A 14,092-nucleotide genomic window follows, 5' to 3' on the forward strand; every position below is an offset into this window, starting at 1 on the left:
TCCCTTTAAGAGGTGTGTTTTAAGTTTTTTTAACACATCTTCAAGCTATTTGTATTTCAACTTCAAAGCCTGTCAGGTTGTCTGGTGCATATTGTAGGAAATTTCATGCTTGGCAACTGTAACCATCTCCTTCATCCTGGCCTTCTTTTAGGTATGCAACTAGTCCAGTGAAAAATTACAAAAAGTCGAGAAATTTTGCATGAAAGTTTAATATTTTTTATGCCAATACACAGGCATACAGGAGATGTGAATTCCACCTATGAGTAGCTTTATGACTTTGTTTTTTTAGGTCATGGTCCACTGGTGGACAAAGACAGAAGAGGGCCCCTGTGGTGTAAGAATAATATATGGGCACTTTGCAGTTGTGGAATCATAGAATGTTAGAGTTGGAAGGGACCTCCTGGGTCATCGTGTCCAACCCTCTGCAGGATTCACTAAACCATCTCCGACAGATGTCTGTCCAGCCTCTGTTTGAAGACTTCCATTGAAGGAGAACTCACCATCTCTCATGACAGCCTGTTCCACTCCTCACTGTCAAAAAGTCTTTTCTATTATCTAATCTGTATCTTCTCCCTTTCAGTTTCATTCCATTGATTCCCATGTATCCATGTGCAAATGAGAATAATGATTATCCCTCTACACGGTGACAGTCCTTCAGATTTTTTTGGACAGCTATTAAGTCTTATTAAATTCTAGAAAAAAATAAACGTTTTTTAGGTTTTTTTTTAAAATATTCTCCTAAGCACAAATTACAGCAAATCTATCCGAACGTGACATTACTTTAGTTAATAGGAAAATTTCTTTGCATCTTTAAATTTTATAATATAGGAAAGATGTAAAAAAAAAAAAATGCAGGTGTGCTTTAATAGCCGCTTCCAAAGTTCTCTATGATGTTAGGCTGCAAACATTTAATAGCTCACTTCATGTTGAGTCGTATTTTACTGACGATTTCCCCATATCTTTATAGCAGCAGTAAGTTCGGGGCTCTGGAGAGCACTGTAAATTGATTTGTCTAGGTCATATATAGTGTCTGGAATGGTACATTACTTCTGCATTTGTACTATATTACAGTCCTTGGCAAAAAAAGCAAAGCCCCCATGAGGTGCGTTGGTGGAACAAAGCCTATAGAATTTACAAGAGGTCTCAAGATGTACATTTGAACACAAAGTCTATTATTATAAGTGATAAAATATTACCCAATATGCGTCCACACGGATCCTCACCGAGCTGCATATACATTAACTATCACTGACAGAATGCAAGCAAAAGCAGGAGGGAAATGCTTTGCAGCTACGATAACCAAAAAGTGATTAATAGGACACACTGAAACGCGTGAGTTTTAACGTTTCCATCAAACCATTGGAAAATAAATTGTATATTTAAATTCCAATACAGAAATGGGTTACAAGTTTGAAATTATCAAGCATTAGGTACAAAAATGGGAGGATATTGAATTTTTGATTTCAGCAAATATACAGTACAACATTTGTAGACATCTGCCAATATAATTCATTTATGAAGTCAAGATTAAAGGTAATGATGAACAAATCAATGCGTTCCATTAAATAAGGAGAATTCACTTCCAATATGCCCCATTAGGGATGAATAGAGGGTGTGGGGTCATCTCACCAGCTTCTTCCCCTAGAAGCAGAGTGGAGAATGGCTAGCAAATAGGGGACTCTATTTGCCTACATATGAATTTACTGGTCAATTATTTCAAAGACAATTTCTGAGATTTAAAGAGGAAATTTCACATATTGTTTCATGTTGATCTGGAAACACATTGTAATAGGCGCTGCAGATTAAACTTTTTTTTTCTTGTTTGTTTGCTATTTTTTCTCTCCATTATGTGCCCATTTAGCGTTAGGGCCTAGGAGTGGGTGGCTGGAAGCTTTCTCTTTCGTTCCATGGCATAGGGTAAGGACAGCTGAGTGCTGTTCTGGGACAACAGTTTGGAAGTTCCCGATGATGGTGTGTCAGAATGTGCAAGGACAGGTGCAGGGCAGGAGGCATATGTGCCAGTGTCATGGACAAGGGATTGGGAAGCACCTAGAACAGGGGAATAGGCAATGATGCTGCCCGTTGGCAACAATTGTGGACCCAGGCGTTCGGCCCATCAAATCGGGTGCTTAGTTGATATGTGCCTGATCATGCTGATGGTGGTTAGGCTTCTAGTGGTCAGACCCCTGCTGATCTTGGTATGGCACAGATTGCAAATGACCACTTTTGTCTCAGAACTCAGAACTCTCTTTAAATAAGTCTCAAACTGGGAAGCACCTAACTTTTTGACAGAGAAATTCAGGAGTGTTGGTGCTTTGCAGAACAGTTACCTTCCATCTGCCTTTGGTCATTCCTCTGCCTCTTCCTGCCTGTTTTGGTGCTGCTGATCTCTCCCCCTCAGCACTTCTGGCCTCGCTCTGCCCACCCACTTCACATGTATAGTCAGCAATTTTGGCATCCACCACCTCGTCTTTCAAAGCTGCACCCTGATCCTCCTGACTTGGTGACTTAACAACAAACTGACTTTTCGGCAACGGTGTCTCATCATCATCTTCCTCCTTTGTCAAAATTCGCCATTTACCACCATCATCTTCTTGTGGCCATGGCTGCTCTATGTTTTGTGCATCACTAAACAGCATGTCCTCCTGTCCCTCTTAGAATATGCAGGGTGAGAGTCCATGTTCCAGAAATTATGTTGTAAAGAGCTCCTCAGAGTGCCTAGTGTGGGATCAGTAGTCTCCAGCGACTCAACAAGATGGGAGGAAGGAGGATCAGGGTGAGGATTAAGTGATCAAGACTGTTGGCTGGTGAGACTGTATTGTGTGGAAGACTGGGTGGTATTGCCAAGCATGCTGAAAGCTATCCAACCGACCTCCTGTTCGCACTGCTCTGCCTTCAGAAGTGGTGTACCGTGTCTTCCTGCCAAATGGGAAAGGAACCTATGTGTCATGGATGGGCATGTTTCTTTGCCTCCAGCAAAAGGCATAGTCGCACCTGTCCCACATCCTCATTGTCTGTGTGCACCATCATAGGCTCTTCCACTTCCCTATCTCGTTCCACATGCCTTACACATTTTCTAATTACTATATCTCTTGAAACCAAGTTTATATTTAATTTAAAAAAAAATTAGTCACTTGCAAAGCTTTTCGTTTTTAGTTTAATACCACCATAATATAACACAAATCATGTAAAATTTTCAACACTTTTTGGGAGTCTTATATACCAGGAAAATTTAGCAGAAAGCATATAATACTCTATTGATGACTAATTGAATCCAGAAAAAAATGTCAACACTTTTTTGGAGCGTTAAATTTCACCAGAATGTATCACAGAGCACATAATACTCCAAGGATGACTAACTGAATCCAGGAAAATATTTCAACACTTTTTTTGGAGTGGTTGTATACTACCATCAGAGCAAGCGTTAGGGGCAGGCAGACTAGGCATCTGCCTAGGTCCCAAGCTACCTCAGGGACCCAGAGCCAGAGGTGTGCCGCTAACACCATCACACCACGCAGTCACTATGGGGCCCTTGCATCGAGCATTCAACTTTATAGGCATCAAACGACCGTCATTCTCTATTCCTCTCCTGTACACTGCCTGACTTCCACTTTGCTAATCTTTGTTCCAATACATTGGAAATAAAGGACTTTTTACATCATATACTTGGTTAGTGCCGCGTTTAATTTTTTCTTGGACGCATTACATTATTTTATGTCCAGAAGTACCTGCTCCACAGCTAGTGACATACTCAGGCTATACTTTTTTAGTTGTCGCTTAAATAGAACAGTTGAAACCATTCACCTCTTTTGACTTGTAGATCCCAGTATATACAAGCTGTCACAATAATTAGCTGACTGTGTGCTCCTTAACAATGAGGTCTTGCACATTGAAGAAGCCAAGCAACTAACTTTCCAATCTGTCCTCATAAAACATAAAACAAGCTGGCCACTCTCCTTCTCCCACCTGCTCTCCCTTTCTCTTCTTCTCCTCACTGCTGGCAACATATCCCCCAACCCTGGACCCCCACAGCTCATACCTCCCATTACTACCCCCTCCTACCGCTCCCTCTCTAATATTAACTACCGCAATCCTTCCAACATAAAACCCATGCCCCAGACGCCCACCCCCTGCTTCCTCTCTCCAGAGCACTCTGGAATGCTAGTTCAATCTGCAATAAGCTTCATGTGATTCATGACCTTTATCTCTCTCACAATCTTGCCTTCCTCGGCCTCACAGTAACATGGCTTACACCCTCTGACACCGCCTCCCCTGCTGCACTGTGTTACGGTGGCCTCCACTTCACCCACACCCCTCGCCCCGGCAACAAACATGGTGGAGGAGTGGGTCTTCTCCTTTCTTCAAACCTTTAACCCAATCCCACCTCTACCCTCCCTTATCCTCCCCTCTTTTGAAGTCCACTCTGTCCACATCTATTCTCCCTCCAACCTCCAAGTGTTCATCATATACCGACCTCCGGGCCCGGCCACTGCCTTTATTGACCAATTCTCCACCTGGCTTCTTCACTTTCTCTCTGTTGACATTCCCACCATCATCCTGGGTGACTTCAACATCCCCACTGATAGCCTTCAGTCAACAGCCTCCAAACTTCTGTCCCTTACTTCATCTTTTGGACTTACTTAGTGGGCCTCCGCAGCCACCCACACAGACTTACATACAATAGACCTTGTCTTCACCCGTCTCTGCTCTCTATCTAACTTCCCTACCTCCCCTCTCCCTCTATCCGACCACAATCTGCTCACCTTCTCATCCCTGTCCTCCTCACCAGTCACCCATGTCCAGCAACATGCGCACCCTTACAGAAAAGTTGCACACCTAGACGCCCACACACTCTGTGACTCTATCCTACCACTGACATCCATATCCTCACTCCGCGACACAGGCAGCGGCAGCAGAGAGACCATCACCTGAGGTTCTGCAGATGTCAGCTGGACTTGCAGAGGTGTCTATCAGGGAACGGGGCGGCCGTAGGCGTGACTTCCATGACGTCAGGGTGAACACCCGGCAGACTACCGAACACGTCCAAAAATTGAAAGCTGGCGCCTCTGGAACCAAGATTGCTCTTGTGACCAACCACATCAAGCTGGTGTCCCAACCACAGTGGGCCCCGTACCAGTATCACATTGACTTCAACCCCGCCATAAAGTCCAAGCGTTTGCAGTATGGCCTCCTGTACCAGCATGAAAAAAACATCAAGATGGTGCGGCCGTTTGATGGAACCATGTTGTTTTTACCAAAAAGACTGAATAAGGTCACCAATGAGTTCAGCCCAAATCGAAATGGAGAGAGCGTGCGGATAACAATCACCCTGATCAATGAGCTTCCACCAACCTCGCCCACCTGCTTCCATTTCTATAACATCATTTTCCGAAGACTCCTGAAGATAATGGATATGAAGCAGATATGATGCAACTATTACAACCCGAGCGACGCCACCAAAGCCAGAGCCCACCTCCATCTTCCAGTACAAGTCCAGCGTCATGTTGAGCATTGATGTCAGCCATAATGTCCTCAGGAATGAGACTGTGCTCGACATCATGAGCAGCCTCTACTCCTCGTGAGGCCCTCAGAGGTTCCAGGATGCCTGCTGCAAGGAGCTGATCAGACAGATCATCATCATCACCAAGTCCAATACTAAAACCTACCGTCTAGACAAGATCGCCTGGAACATGACTACAGCGTCCACCTTCAAGAATGAAGATGGAAGCGAGATCAGCTTTGTTGACTACTATAAGAACCAATACAATGAACAAGTGAAAGACATGATCCAGCCGCTAATCGTGAACATCCCCCGGAGGCCCAAGCCGGGAGCCACAGACAGAGCCATCGTACTGGTGCCAGAGTTCTGTAACCTAACAGGTCTGACCGACAGAATGAGAAATGACTTTAACGTCATGAAAGACCTGGCCATTCACACTGGCTTAACACCAGAACAGAGGGAGCAGCAAGTTGGGAAGTTCATGAACTGCAAACACAAGGATGAGAGCATTCAGAAAGCGCTACGTGACTGGGAGCTGAATTTCGATACCAAACTGCTACAGTTCGAAGGGAGAATCACACCTCCGGAAATAAATCATGTTAAAAGACAAATCTGCTGAATATAATCCACAGTTTGCTGATTAATTGATTGTAAAAGCAGAGGGGTCCTATCCTGATCAGCCCCCGAGATATGAATAATTGGCTGCTCTTTTACACCCAGAGACATTAGGACCCGGCGAACGATCTTCTGCAGAACCTGTTCAAGATCACACAGCAAATGCGCATCAAGATGAAGCGGGTGATGTTGGTTGAAGGCGAGGACTTTTTTGGGGGGTTTTGATGAATTTTTGAAAAAAGAAAAATAAGAGTAGAACAAGGCTAGCAGACAGAACTATGCAACTTATGCCTGCGAAGCTACAATTTTTCCACCACAGATACACCAGGCCTCAGCCTGACATAACAGACTGTATAATTTTTCTTAAAATTTTTTTTGGGGAAAACAATAAATACTGAGTACACCAAGGCTAGCAGACAGAACAATGCAACGTATGCCTGCAAACAGAAAATTTTGACACCACAGATACACCAGGCGTATGACGGAGATAACAGACTGTAAAAAGTTTTTTTTTTATTTTTTAAAACAATAAATACTGAGTAGACCAAAAGTAGCAGACGGGAGAATGCAACGTATGCCTGGAAAGCACGGATTTTGACACCAGGCGTCAGCCAGTGATGACAGACTGTACAAAATGTGGCCTTTTTTTTGACACACCAAAATGTTGTAAAAAAGTTGACTATGACACCCAAAAACACAATTGGAGTACTAAAATTTTAAGATGTTTAGTGCAATGATATGCAATGCAAGCCTTGCAGTTATGTGGATATGTGCACATAGACTCCCCTGCCCAACTAGCACAGTTAAAAACTAGACCCAATAATAAGGAGCATGTCTACTAGGCTTGTAACGCCCATACACGAATTGCATGGGCTGAGAAACATTTCCTCATGGGGGGTACATTTTAAAAAAATCTTTTATGGACATCATAGACAGGCTTGGCAAAAAGTGGACTGCCTGTAGCAGCACAGAACACTTTAAGCGTGGTGATCTAGTGGTGGAGAATGAGGAGACATTGCTGAAGGTCTCATGAAAAACTAGGCCCAATGTAAAGGAGTGTGTCTCCTAGACTTGTAACGCCCATACATGCAGTGCATAGGCTGTCAAGCATTTCACCAAGGGGGATACATTTTGAAAAAATATACTATGTCCATTATAGACACCCTTGCCAAAAATTGGACTGCTTATAGCAGCACAGAACACATTAAGCGTGGTGAGTGGTGATCTAGTGGTGGAGAATGAGGAGACATTGCTGAAGGCCTCATGAAAAAATAGGCACAATGTAAAGGAGTGTTTCTCCTAGACTTGTAATGCCCATACATGCAGTGCATGGGCTGACAAACATTTCCCCAAAGGGGATACATTTTTTAAAAATATAGCATGGCCATCATAGACACTCTTGCCAAAAATTGGACAGCCTGTAGCGGCACAGAAGACGTTAAGCCTAGTGATCTAGTGGTGGAGAATGAGGAGACATAAAGGTAAATCATACTGAAATAAAAAAAAAAAATAAAGCACGTGAATCCATCGATGAAAGTAAATAACAAAAGGGAGGGGCGAACACAGCGGCACTAAAAATCTGCTCTGAGAACACTAGCAGCAGGGCAGGCCAGGACCTCCAAGGCGTAGAGAGCCAGTTCATGCCACGTGTCTAGCTTGGATACCCAATAATTAAAAGGCACAGAGGAATCATGGAGGACGTTTGTACGATCTGCAAGGTACTCCCTCACCATCTTCCCAAACATTGCACTTCTTGTGACAGCACTCCTTGCCTCTGTGCTGGCACGATGGGAGGGTCTGAGAAAACTGTCAAAGAACTTTGTCATTGTTCCCCTGCCTGAGCTGGATTGTACTTCTGTCTCTCTCGCTTGGACTCCTTGGTTGTACAACAAACATTCTAAGATTCTATGGTACAGTAGAAAGTTTCCTACATTTGCGCATCTTATTGAGATATATATATATATATATATATATATATATATATATATATATATATATATATATATATATATATATAGTATTTTGAAACGACAGTGATGGAGCTGTTCTATGAATTTCATAAAAGTGATTTAACTCTCAGTCTCAATACTGCTCATATGTCAAGTCCCTCAACGTTGACAAATATCACTTTTAATGTCATCCACTATTTCATTTTCAGCAACGATTCTAAAATCCCCATGTTCCTCCTCGGTACATTAGCAACAGACGACAGCCTCCCATGCAGTAAGCCTATTATACATCATTAACCTTTCCAGCTTTAAGATTTTAGTTTACTTTTGTTTTTCTTTACCTGCGTTCATCAATTTCATTTTCATCTCTTTTTTTTCTGCGCAACATGCAAATGGCTGTCATGGGAAATTATCTTAGTGATCTGTCCAACTGTGCTGCTATGGCAACAAAGACAAGGCTTTGTGGCCACACTCATAAACTGTTTATTTGCGAGCCTCGGGGAACATTGTATTATAAAGCTGGCAAATGCTTTCTTAACACTGCTAATTTCTCCTCCCATTTGCATGACTGTTTATCTCCAGAGCTTCCATGCTGCAGTTTGGAGACCAGAGCTTGATTACTTTCTTGTTTCATTGAGGGGTTTATTTTTAATACCCCCCCCCCCCCCCCAAGACACAAAATAATAATTTACTCTGCAGAACCAAATTTTGTCAAGAAAACTGTGTTTTTTTTACTACTTTATTTCATAAGGTATGTATTATATGCTTTGGCTGTATTTTATTTTTTAAAGAAATATTGTGTTTGTGAATCTTAAAGGAGATGTTACCTTCCTGACTCCAGTACCGGACTGACCATCCTCTTTCCACTGGCTGCTAGCTCTCTTTACTCCGTGCTGACCTGTCTCAACCTCTATCATCATGCTCTCAGGCATTACAGGCTGAGTGAGTATTCAGGTAACACTGATGTGGACCGCAGCCCTGCAGCATGTCTACTACATTGCTACTTGTGAGTCTCTTGACAATCCGAGTTCTGCTACGTTGCTTGACTCTGTTACATCACCAATATTCAAGTAGTACTACTATGGATTGCTTCCATCAACCAACTTTTCTACATCACCACTTTTGAGTTTCCTGACAAGCCCAGTTCTGCTACATCAGTGTTCCCCAACTCAGTCCTCAAGGCCCACCAACAGGTCACATGTTCAGGATTTCCTTAGTATTGTCTAGGTGATAATTGCATCACACGCACATTCAATAATTCCATCACCTGTGCAATGCAAAGGAAATCCTGTTGGTGGGCCTTGAGAACTGCATTCTGCTACTTCTCTATAAGTGTGACTTCTGACACATCCAGTTCTGCTACATTACTAGTTCAGATAATAATACTGTGGATTTATTTCCTGAACCAGCTCTGCTACATTACTATATAGTCTCCTGACAAACTCAGCTATGCTACTGGAGCACCCGCTAGGACCGTGGGGCACTCGGTACCGGGCTGGGTCTTAAAGGGATGTGTCACGGTGGCAGTAACCTGGTCTGTGGCCCTGGGCATTCAATAAAAGGGGAAAAGTATATGGGAGCAAAGTCTATGGTAGTAGTGTTCATCATGACGCCACCTGTGGTATTCGGTCAGGGATAACTGACGCTGTTTAAAGGGGTCCTCTGGGGGGATGCTTCTGCAGCAGGGATGGTATGACTTCCCACAGAGGAAGCTTAGTCCGCAGGGCTCCAAGTGTAGAAGGCAAGGATGACAGAAGGTGTAGTGCCAGAAAGAATTAGAGGAGACAAGGTTGCAGTCTCTTTACCTTTTACTGGTGATGAAAAGAAGCCACAGTCCAGGGTACGGATCACAGGTGACGGTGCGGTCCGGCCAGCCTGGAAGCGATTCAGAGATCCCCCTAGCCAGGTGGGGTCCACTGACAAAGACATGAACAGTCTATAATTTTAAGGGTAGGTTAATTTTAACATTAAGAGATAGAGTATCAAAAATAAAATCCAGAAAATCACATTGTATAAATTATGCCAATTTACAGTGCCTTGCGAAAGTATTCGGCCCCCTGGAACTTTTCAACCTTTTCCCACATATCATGCTTCAAACATAAAGATACCAAATGCAAATTTTTGGTGAAGAATCAACAACAAGCGGAACACAATTGTGAAGTTGAATGAAATGTATTGCTTATTTTAAATTTTTGTGGAAATTCAAAAACTGAAAAGTGGGTGTGCAATATTTTTTGGCCCCTTTACTTTCAGTGCAGCAAACTTACTCCAGAAGTTCATTGTTGATCTCTGAATGATCCAATGTTGTCCTAAATGCCTAATGATGATAAATATAATCCACCTGTGTGTAATCAAGTCTCCGTATAAATGCACCTGCTCTGTGGTAGTCTCAGGGTTCTGTCTGAAGCACAGAGAGCATCATGAAGACCAAGGAACACAACAGGCAGGTCCGTGATACTGTTGTGGAGAAGTTTAAAGCTGGATTTGGATACAAAATGATTTCCAAAACTTTAAACATCCCGAGGAGCACTGTGCAAGCGATCATATTGAAATGGAAGGAGTATCATACCACTGCAAATCTACCAAGACCTGGCCGTCCCTCTAAACTTTCATCTCAAACAAGGAGAAGACTGATCAGAGATGCAGCCAAGAGGCCCATGATCACTCTGGATGAACTACAGAGATCTACATCTGAGGTGGGACAGTCTGTCCATAGGACAGCAGTCAGTCATACACTGCACAAATCTGGCCTTTATGGAAGAGTGGCAAGAAGAAAGCCATTTCTCAAAGATATCCATAAAAAGAGTCTTTAAAGTTTGCAACAAGCCACCTGGGAGACACACCAAACATGTCGAAGAAGGTGCTCTGGTCAGATGAAACCAAAATCGAACTTTTTGGCAACAATGCCAAATGATATGTTTAGCGCAAAGGCAACACAGCTCATCACCCTGAACACACCATCCCCACTGTCAAACATGGTGGTGGCAGCATCATGGTTTGGGCCTGCTTTTCTTCAGCAGGGACAGGGAAGATGGTTAAAATTGATGGGAAGATGGATGGAGCCAAATACAGAACCATTCTTGAAGATAACCTGTTGGAGTCTGCAACAGACCTGAGCCTGGGACGGAGATTTGTCTTCCAACAAGACAATGATCCCAAACATAAAGCAAAATCTACAATGGAATGATTCACAAATAAATGTATCCAGGTGTTAGAATGGCAAAGTCAAAGGCCAGACCTCAATCCAATCGAGAATCTGTGGAAAGAGCTGAAAACTGCTGTTCACAAACGATCTCTATCAAACTTCACTGAGCTTGAGCTGTTTGCCAAGGAAGAATGGGCAAGAATTTCAGTCTCTCGATGTGTAAAACTGATAGAGACATACTCCAAGCTACTTGCAGCTGTAATCGCAGCAAAAAGTGGTGCATAGTGTTGAGCGATACCTTTCGATATGCGGAAATATTGGATCGGACCGATACCCAAAAAATATCGGGTATCGCCGATTCCGATACCGGAAACCAATGCAAGTCAATGGGACACAAATATCGGAATGAAAATAAACCCTTTCTTTCCCTGCACATCCAGTTCGGGAGGGGGGAAGAGTGTGCGCAATGCGTGGGCAAAGACTGCGCCTGTCTGTGTGTGCAGGCGGGGTCTGTACGGGCCTCTTGGGGGTCTGTGTGGGCCTGCCGGGGCTTGTACAGGCCTCTCGGGGGTCTGTGTGGGCCTGCCGGGGCCTTATGGGCCTCTCGGGGGTCTGTGCGGGCCTGCCGGGGCCTGTATGGGCCTCTTGGGAGTCTGTGCGAGCCTGCCGGTGTCTGTATGGGCCTCTCGGGGGTCTGTGCGGGCATGCCGGGGCCTGTACGGGCCTCTCAGGGGTCTGTGCGGGCCTGCCGGGGTCTGTACGGGCCTCTCGGGGGTCTGTGCGGGCCTTTGTGTCTTTGTGCAGGCATTGTCCGATGAGACTACAAGTACATACATACATACAACATACATACATACATACAAAATACTATATACTACATACATACTACATAAATACAACATACATACAACATACTACATACATATTACATACATACATACAACATACATACAACATACCACATACATACAACATGCATACAACATGCATACTACATACATACAACATACATACTACATACATAAAACATACTATATATTACATACATACTACATACATACATACAACATACTACATACATACTACATACGTACAACATACTACATACATACTACATACATACATACATTCTACATACATACAACATACATACAACATACCACATACATACAACATACATACAACATACACACTACATACATACTGCATACATACTGCATACATACATACATACATACAACATACTACATGCATACTACATACATACATACTACGTACATACTACATACATACTACATACATACAACATACTACATACATACTACATACATACTACATACATACAACATACATACTACATACATACTACATACATACATACATACAACGTACTACATGCATACTACATACATACATACTACATACATACTACATGCATATTGCATACAACATACTACATACATACTACATACATACTACATGCGTATAACATACTATATAAATACTACATACATACTGCATACATAAAACATACAATACATTCATACATTACATACAATACATACATATAGACATATAGTACATATAACATAGAGTACATACTCACCATCACTTGTCACTTTGTTCCCCGAAGCTAGTGTCATCTGTTAAAAATATTAAAATAACAAACAACCAATACACTCCCTGATCTGCAGAAATCCACGAGTGCCCCACCACTATCTCCCGTGGAGAACAGCAGCATCAGCTGATGCGACCGCTCTCTAGGGGCTCCAGGAATACAATGACGGGAGGAAGGTATCCTTCCACACTGTATTCCTCTGCCACTGTAAAAAAATAGTCCCTGGTCTCACTTTTGGCATTGCTGTTTGAGAAAGTTCCCACGCAGCTTTTGCCATAAAGTGAGACCAGTGAACTATAGTAACCTCTCAGTGATGCACTGCAAGAGCCATTGTCTCCTGTCAGTGTGTCACTGAAGGTCCTATAGAGCAGTGATATCACCCGATGTCACTGTTCTATAGGGGAGATCGTCGTGGGACACTCGTTATTAATTGGACTACGGCAGACAGGTAGTATACGGTTTATTATTTTACGTTTTTTGCAGGCGCTGAAGTATGGCAAGTATGGTTAAATTAAGAATATTAAAATATTTTTTTCTGGGAGTGTCTTTTTTTAACTCTTTCACTACTGTAGGATTAATAATGGATAGGCGTCTTATTGACGCCTCTCCATTATTAACCCGGCTTAATGTCACCTTACAATAGCAAGGTGACATTTACCCCTTATTACCCCATATCCCACCGCTACACGGGAGTGGGAAGAGAGGGGCTAAGTGCCGGAATTGGTGCATCTTACAGATGCGCCATTTCTTGGGCGGCTGCGGACTGGTATTTGTTTCCGGGGGGGCAATATCCATGGCCCCTCTCTAGGCTATGAATATCAGCCCGCAGCTGTCTGTGTAGCCTTTCTGGCTATAAAATATAGGGGGACCTCACGTCATTTTTTGGGGGGTCCCCCTATTTAATAGCCAGTAAAGGCTACGCAGACAGCTGTGGGCTGATATTCATAGCCTGGGAGGGGCCATGGGTATTACCCCCTTCCCAGGCTACAAATATTGGCCCCCGGCCGTCGGCTTTCCCCCTCTGGCGCAGTAAATTGCGCGGGAGCCCACAGCGTTTTTTTCCTGTTTTTTTCTTTATGTTCATTTATTAACATCGGCCTATCTATGGATGTATCTATCTATAGATATATCTATAGATACATAGATGTTTCTATCCATATATCTATCTGGCTAATTTCACACATCAGATTTTTGCCGTCAGGCACAATCCGGCGAGTTTTGAAAAAGTTTTTTTTTCTGCTGGATCTGTTTTTTTTCTCATAGAG

General features: G+C 43.1%; 1 pseudogene; it reads left to right on the forward strand.

Moving 5' to 3' along the window:
* The first annotated feature begins 2,755 nt into the window (after positions 1-2,755).
* Positions 2,756-6,340, forward strand: LOC143793511 (piwi-like protein 1 pseudogene; annotated as a pseudogene).
* Positions 6,341-14,092: the final 7,752 nt, after the last annotated feature.

Source organism: Ranitomeya variabilis, chromosome 1, assembly GCF_051348905.1.
Source record: "Ranitomeya variabilis isolate aRanVar5 chromosome 1, aRanVar5.hap1, whole genome shotgun sequence".
Lineage (NCBI taxonomy): Eukaryota > Metazoa > Chordata > Amphibia > Anura > Dendrobatidae > Ranitomeya > Ranitomeya variabilis.